The following is a 6,688-nucleotide window of genomic DNA, read 5'->3' on the forward strand; positions in this document are numbered from 1 at the left end:
CAAATTTCCTCAATCGATACACTTCTATCTCCGAAAAACAACCCTCGGTCAAAAACTTCTTAGTTTTATCGACAAAAAGTTCCAGGTCTGGAAAGTAGTCAGCCACCTCAACTCCTCTCCGATTTTTTGTTAATTTCAGAAACTTTTTAATCTCACTTACACTGTACTCAATGCATACCCATTCACTTTGGGAACCTTCCGAAGTATTAGAGTCAGAAAAATCACTTTCTGTTTCAAAATCATTTCTTTTTTCAATTTCTTTTCTTGCTTGTTTATAAGTTCCTTTTTTTCCATTCTTTCTCCTCTTTAGGGGAGTTTTAAAAACAATTTGGTCCACATCCATCTCACACAAATTAGTATGGTCTCCTAGAGATTCTTTTTCAGACAAACAAATTGTTGAATTGACTTGGGTGTCATTCAACGACTCTTTAACAACAGTGGAATCCGAACTAACATTTGATCTTATTTGATCACTGTCAGGTATATCATCCTCAACGATTATACTCTCTGCAATAGTTGGAGCTTCCTCTACTGTCTGGACCCAGGGCACTTTTCTCGTTGTGCGCTCGACAACCTGTTCTGCACTTATAGGCAGAGACTCGGCTGCACGATCCATTTGATCTTTATCCTGTGTCACATTATTATCTACTGCAACCTGTTTCGTGCTTGTGTTCTCAGGGCAAGCACGAATCAAATGCCCGATTCTACCACAGCCAAAACATTTCATTATATCGGTAGATGCGTAGACAGTATAATCAAAATCTTGAATTCTGAGTTTCAAATTTAAATTAAGCTCTGTTTTGTTGTCATTCAGAATCATGTAGGTGAACCTCCTAAAAGACACCACATGCTTTATTAGATCTGATTTACTTCCAATCGCGATCTTTTTAACAGGAGCGACAACTCTTCCGAACCGTGAGAGTTCTTTAACCAAAACATCGTCTTTAACGAAAGGTGGGACGTTTGATAAAATAACTTTCTTTGTCGGTGTGGACAAAGTAAGCACTGGTGTAAATACACCGCGAATCACTATTCCTCTTTCAACTACCTTGTCTGCATTATCGACAGTGTTTAAAAAACAAACTACTGCGTTACTCATTCTTGACGCTGCTAAAACACTTTTGTGTCCAGCAACTTCACCAATGGCCAAAACACAATCTTCTACCCTCGCCACGGATTCCACCTTCACTCCGTGCCGTCGCGTTAAAGCACCGAGAGCGTCAGCGCCCTGGGCAGCCATGCCCCAAGCACCGCAACGACGCCCAGGAAAAAAACAAACAAACCCCGACCAACCAAACAAAACAACAAAAAAAAAAAAAAAAAAGAAAAACAAACAAACACACTACACTGACACCCAATAAACTAATGGAAAAAACACAATACGCATAAGCGCTCAAAACTCACCACGCGCTCTCTACCCTCGCTCAAACAGACGCCAACGCATGCGCAGAGAGAGAGAGAGAGAGAGAGAGAGAAAGAGAGAGAGAATAATCTAGAGTGCTTTGTGCTGTCACTTGCCTGTGCTGCTAAACGGTATGTCAGAAAATCAATTAATTACTTTTAAAGAGCAGTTAACAGCATCCACACAATACAGACCCATGAATTATTAAAGAGAGAGAAGAGCTGAGTTAACCCCCCGCCACATCCCTTAACTTAACTCCTCATATACAGTAGTGCAGAAGAGACACAGACAGACACCTCAGAGAGATGAAGTGTTGCTCAGATGTTTCTCTTTCATCGCTCAGGAGATTTTATCCAGTTCTCAGTTGGGTTTATTTAAGTTTAAATTTAGTCTCAGATGTTTCTCAGAATAAAAAGAGAACAGCTGTTGAAATTCCCATGGAGGTGTAAATGAATGTAGATTGTTGAGGTAAAATAATGTGGATTTGAGTAAATGTGATGAGAAATGTTTGAGTTGATATTGAGATCTTCACTAATATTGACTTTTGATTGCAGACGAGACAAATCTGATCTCAGTTTCACACATTGTTGACGTCTCTTCTCAAACTCTCATCACACACACATTTCTCACATTTATGACTCTTTCTCAGGAGAAATCTTTCTCTGCAAAGAAAAGGTAGTGGGGATGCAAAAGGTACTTTATGGAACCATACAGCCCAACAGACACCCTTTTAGGAACCTTTCCGAGTTTCAAAATAGATCTCAACGTTGTTTCAATTTACAAAACAAGAATACAATACAATTTACTTTATTGTCATTGTACAAGAGTACGACGAAATTCTGTCTGGTGAGTCTCAGTTACAAACTACAACAGCTTACATCGACCAACAATAATATACAAACAACATTTACAACAGAAATTAAGTACAGGTTATGTCATTATCTTGAGGGTTTAAGTGCAAAGGGTGTAATAGAGGACACAGCTCTTGGAAAGAAGCTGTTTCTCAATCTGTTGTATGTGCTTTTATGGTCCTAGAACATTATCCTTAAGATTCTTAAAATATCTAAAGATTTGAGTTGTGCTTTACACATATATTTCAAACATCTTTACTGTTTATGTAAGTCAACACTTTAACTGTTTTGATTTCTCCTTTTAGAAAAAAAAACACCTGAGACAAAAAGATTCTTTAACCCTAACCCAATTTTACATAAAAAGAACAACATACTGTATACTCTAAAAAAATATTTGTTGTTTTTTGTCGTTTAAACATCAACTTCAAATTCAACTTAAAAATATGAGATCACTTAATTAATTTGATGCAAAATTGTTGTGTTGACTAATATTTATAACTTGAATTAACTCCAAATTTTAAGACAACCAGGTAACTTTTTTTTAAAGTTGAACCAACAATTGTTTGTTTTAGTTAAAACATTTTAGATTATAATATTTTTCCAGTCGCACAGTAAATACATGTATAGAATGATATTCCCTCTTTAAATGACTCTTCTTCGTTTAATCTGAGCGTTTGTAAAGTTCGGCCTCATTGATTGTTGGGCCTCAGGAAGAGATTATTGATCCTTTGTGCCCAGCAGCACCGGCCCCGGGGTGGGTGGTCTCTGGGGGCCGCAGGGGACGGACTGCCTCTGGGCAGAGACTAAATCTGTACCGTCTTCCATAAGTGTGTCTGAGGTGTTGTGAGAGTTTCAAAACTAGACAGACAGCACTATGCCGTCCATCTTTGTGGTATGAGCGTTGACAGGAGCTACATACCTACATATGAAAACTGAGCTGTGGGTTGAATCGTTTGAATCGTGTTTTATCTTTGACACTAGATGACCAAAATTCAATTTTGAATTAGCATTTTTCAACAAGCACATGTTGAGATACAGTGTCAGTCAATTACACAAATTTGTGTAAAGAGCATGTTTCTGACGTCTACAATTGACGTTTTAAAGTTGTTTTTTTCTCTGTTTGGCTGAACGTGAACATATGAAACGGAGAAGGAGATTTAATGCAGTTCTCAGTTGGGTTTCTTTCAAATCACCATTTAGTCTCAGATTTTTCTCACAAAATTGTAAAATGACGAAGAATGTTCAAATCCATGAAGACAATGGGGTGTAAATGATTATAGATTGTAGAGGTGAAATAATGTGGATTTGATTAAATGTGATGAGAAATGTTTGAGTTGATATTGAGATCTTCACTAATATTGACTTTTGATTGCAGACGAGACAAATGTGATCTCAGTTTGACACATTGTTGACATCTCTTCTCAAACTCTCATCACACACACATTTCTCACATTTATGACTCTTTTGTCAATAGAAACATCTGAGACAAACATGAGACCTGAGCAAACATTTCCATTTTATCACACTCATGTTTGAGAGAAATAATTTAGATATCGAAGAGTTTTTTGTTTAGTGAACTTCTTCATATCTTTAACATCACCTGCCCAGAATCACTTCATCTACGACCTCCATTTTCACAGCTTCCAGAAAATCCCGAGATGGAGGAGAAATCATTGCCTAAATGAAATTAGCAGGTCAGAATGGCCTTGGGGCAGAAAGATGTGTCTGTCTCCTGAGGCCATGGTTACTGATGGGATATATTAGTCATGACTGCATGTCAGCTTTCCCTCCATCACCTCTTCATAATCTGGAGTTTTTTTTTAATCCGGAGTTTGTCGCTGTATAAAAGCAGAGGGAAAAGAGCGAGTCCTTATTTCAGGGGCAAAACTTTGGATTGGGTTTGTCCCGTCAGAGCGAGCGGAAATGAATTCGGCGTCCTTCAAATCATCCGGACCACTCTCATGGGCCATGTACTTCATGAGGAAGGGACGAAGCGGGAATGCACTTTTTGGTAAAGTCCAAACTCTGGCTCAGAAATATTTTGATATAATTTACTTTAGACTTTCGTTCTCCATTTCTTTAGACTGCATGTTGTTTTTCTTTGATGTCTTTTCTGTTCTCGCCTTCTTTTGTTTCTTTTCCCTTGCTTTAAAATGTAAAAGAGGAAATGCTCAAATAGGGAACTAAAACTTCAGTGTTTGTGTGTGTGTGTTTGTATGCTTCCATCAGGCCTTAAAGCAGAATTTTATTTCTCAGAATAACGATTTTGAATCAGAGGATATATGTTATGATATGTATATTATTTTAAGGTGTTCACTGTGTTTTCTGGATAGGTATACTGTAAAAAGTCATGAATTTGCTGCTTACATTTTTACGTTGTAGAAAATTAGCTTTATAAGGCAATTCAACTTAATTACAGTATATTATGAATTTCATTTAAGTTGAATTGACTACAATTTGACTGAAGCTAATTTTATTTAACTTAACAATTTACTGAAGCTGTTTAACAAGTGAAGTTTTTAAGTAGTTTTTTATGGTGTATTATTTTTAAAATCACTTTATGCTTTACATAAATTTTGTTGGTGAACTACAGCCTGGGAAATGGTTAAAGAGCTACAAATATCTTTTATTTTGTGGGACATTAGAGTTATCTACATGAGTCTTGAGTTTCTGATCAAATTACCGTGGTCGCTAAATAATGAAGCTCCTTTAAACCAAGAAATATAATGCACAGGTCTATTTAATATCTCGATAATTTCTTCTAACTGTCAGTGAAATTGAATTTTCATTCATTTTTAATTCTGTCTATTAAAGTACAAGCTTTGTTATAAAAATATATTTTAGTTTTAGGATATGACCCTCCATCACTGAACCCAACATGATCAGATATTTGTAACCTTGTGATGCTTGTCGATATATTTTATGGCCGACTACAAGCACTATTGATCGCTCAACTTTCAGAGATCAGATTACTCCAATTCAGTAAAACAGAAGAGGAGGATCCTGAACATCCAGACCCGCGGAGCCTTTGTGCTAGAAAATCATTTATGATTGGCGTGCGTGCATGTTATATTTTCCCTGAAATTGATTGTTGGTTTCAGGTTCTGGCCAAGATAACAGCATTGTTTGGTGTGTGTGTGTTTAAATTTAACCAAAGTCAGTAACATGAATTGGTTAACTCAAGTGCAATGCTTTACCTTTCATGAGAAGAACATAAAATGTGAATATATTTATTTATTTATAAGTTAAAAGAACAGATCAGCTCAGTGTTGTTCAGCTCATGTCGGCTACAATTTTTGTCATTTCTGTGGCATCAGCATTTGGTTTTTGGTTATCCTCCATTTGGTTATCCTCTACTGAGACTACACAGAAAATGAAACATCTATCATGTTTTAACAAATGAATCAGTTCATGTAGTGGACAAAATCTTTTAGTTCTGTTGTGAAATTCTCAAAGCTGCACATTGACTCATTTCTTAGCCGAGGCATAGAGATAAAAGTGCATTTAGCATAAGTAAATTATTCAAAAAATGACTAGGCCTATATGTTGATATATGTTCAGTCATTGTCTAAAATTGGAATGAACATTGTGAATTATATACAATTAGTCATATAGTGGATCTTTCATCAGAATGCACAATTAACCTTTTACACCGAATAAGCAAAACTTGGTGATTTAGCAGAACTGTTCCCCTTTTAAAGCATTAGCAGTGTTGTGTTGGATACATAGACAAACTCAGTTTGCAGTTGGCTTTCCTAGTTGAAAAACATTTGCATCGTCTGGCATATCAACATCATAAAACGCTCCAGGAGAATCACATAAATCGAGTGCTGCCCCCTTTTGGCTACAGAATTCAAATCATTACTGCGATCAGACATTCTGCTCTTCGTTTCGGACTCAGACCCTTGCTCTTTCTGTCATATATTTTACTAGAGGAAAGACATTTCTTTAGAACATTTTGGACATTTGTTCTTTACCTAATTTGGAAACTGTGTAAAACTTTATTTACTTCGTGTGCACATTGTGTTTGTTTGTTACTGTACAATCCTATCTTCTCATGAACATGATAATGCTTTGAAGATGGAGCTCTTGTTATTTTGCCTTTGACACTTCAGCAATAACTAAACGTCATGTATTCGTCTTTTACAAAACTAATATTTAAATTTGAAGACAAAACGATATAAAATATTTTTAAATAACTGTATGTTATATTGTACAATTGTTTTTATTATCTTCTTGACTTCTGTTTATTTGGAAGCTTTTTAAGAACATTGTTATTTATTTTAAAAAATCAAATCTTCATGCGCATAATATTTCATAAAATAAACCAAGCTGTTATTTATAGTCTTTTTCTTTCATCTCTTAACCGTGACGGAATATCTGTCACGTGACCGGTGACTTCAAACCAAAAGATTCAAAACAAATTAACCTTGCG

Source organism: Triplophysa dalaica, chromosome 2 (genome assembly GCF_015846415.1).
Source record: "Triplophysa dalaica isolate WHDGS20190420 chromosome 2, ASM1584641v1, whole genome shotgun sequence".
Classification (NCBI taxonomy): Eukaryota; Metazoa; Chordata; class Actinopteri; order Cypriniformes; family Nemacheilidae; genus Triplophysa; species Triplophysa dalaica.